This window comes from Kryptolebias marmoratus, linkage group LG2 (assembly GCF_001649575.2).
Source record: "Kryptolebias marmoratus isolate JLee-2015 linkage group LG2, ASM164957v2, whole genome shotgun sequence".
Lineage (NCBI taxonomy): Eukaryota > Metazoa > Chordata > Actinopteri > Cyprinodontiformes > Rivulidae > Kryptolebias > Kryptolebias marmoratus.
In genome coordinates this window covers 33,288,357-33,290,467 of record NC_051431.1, presented here as the reverse complement: position 1 = coordinate 33,290,467, position 2,111 = coordinate 33,288,357, and positions in this window count along the sequence as shown.

Genomic DNA, 2,111 nt, shown 5'->3' with positions numbered 1-2,111 from the left:
CTGAAAGTAAATAAACTCTGTTCAAGCTTTAATGCAGACTCTTTGGCTGTTTTTTGACTCTCTGACTCCATGCATCTTTTCGATCTCGAGTGAGGAGGTCTAGCAGGTTTTCCGGGTTTCTGTGAGTTTTTCTGACCTCGACAATCCCCAGAACCAGAACCAAACATGGAGAAGCAGCTTTCAGTTTCTCTGCACCATCAATCTGGAACAAACTCCTGAAAAACTGCAAAACAGCCGAAACCCTAAATTCCTTTAAATCAAGGCTGAAAACTCACCTGTTTAGAGCTGCCTTTAATTAGTATGCTGCAAACTAATTCAGGTGTAAAGCTGCTCTGAACAAAATATCTTAATACATATTGACCATCTCCTTATGATTATCAAGTGTATCTGCTCCATGATTTCTTTTTTTGATGACTATAATGATGTTTTTGATGACTTTAATAATTTTTTGGTTATTGTAATGATTCTACTGATGGTTTTATGATGTAAAGCACTTTGAATATCTTGCTGCTGAAATGTGCTATACAAATACATTTTTACTTACTTTCTTACTAAATTCATAAAACGTTTACTCATCAAACTCTGACTCAGCTGCATTGGACAGCCTCCAATGCGAGTCACTGTGTTTATGAAGTAGTCCGCAATCACTTTTGGGTCACTGTTTGTGAAATATGCCTCCATCCACATTATGTGACTAAATCCATCAGTACAGCCATTAATTGCAGTGCTATACGGCTTCAGTTTATAAAAGTCCATATGCCACAGTGCGTTGGGCCCTTTGCTATTGTACTGCTGACGTTGGAGATGCCGTGCTCGTGGAAGTTCAACTCCCACTAGATCCAAAATCTTGATCCTCATTGTCTGCTGAGGAACAACAAAACCTCTTTGAATGGCACGCAGATTTAACCACCTATAGCCTTGCAGTCGATCACTGCCAGTGGCATTCAAATTAAAGTGGTCACTTCTGCCGGGTCGAGTCAGAAACTTCTCCAAGGTCAATTCCATTTGGCCAGCGAGTTCTAAGGTCCATTCACCTTTGTTCGCAAGCTGAGTCTGAGTGTTATCTGTTCGGTACATTCCAGGCAACCTTGGCCCAAACAGCTGCCTGTGTCTTCTGAATTTCACGAAACACCAGGAAACTGCCAAGCCCAAAAAGCAGAAATCCTGGTAAACATCCAATTATGTATACATTTTCAATATCCACAACCAATCTTCCACTTGTTCCAGTAGCCAAAATGTGTCTGGCTGAAAATGTCCCGTCGGAGCAGGAGGACTCCCCTGTGCCCAAACTTCTCGTCGAGAAAATTTGATCTATTGCGTCGAGAGACCAGCTGACCAGATCCATAATAATTTAATTTGATTCGGAAATTATGCAAAGAGAGGCTCCAAAGAAAGAAAGACAATTCAAAAAAGCAGAGAGAGAGAAAAAAACCCAGATTAAGTATTTCCTTATTTGTAAAACCAATACCAAAGTATAATTTAACAAGACGTTCAACATTCATCATTTTACCACAGTTGTAAGACAGCTTTTTCGCGTCGGAGTTCTGATAATATTATGACTTTATTCTCATAATATTACAACTTTATTCTGGTTCTTAAGTTTATTCTTCATAATCTTACTGTCAGGATTGGGTTTTTCTTTGAGTTCTTTTTTGTATTTAGGGTTATTGTTTTTTCGTGTTTTCTTTCTGGTTATCCTGTGTTCACTTTAAACCCTGTACAAAAGACACTGTTATTGTTGCTTTTATTTTGTTATTGGATTGTACGGAAGTGCATTGCTATCACGCAAGAAAAAATAAATTGAATGCTATCACGTTAAAACGTGATACGTATCTTGTTTAAACGTGATAGTATCTTGTTAAAACGTGATACGTATCTTGTTAAAACGTGATAATTATCTTGTTAAACCGTGATAATTTTATGTCCAGGAAGTGGCGGTATTATGCTTGGCTAGTACAGTGGCTAACAGGAATTGGTCAGGTTTCCCTTCATGTTTGGCCTACACGGATACGGATGCTGCTTTGCACTGTGGTTAAAACTCTGACCAGGATCCTAAACAGAACGGGACTGCACAGAAGGAAACGTCAGTCCGGTCCTCTAGCTGTGACGGC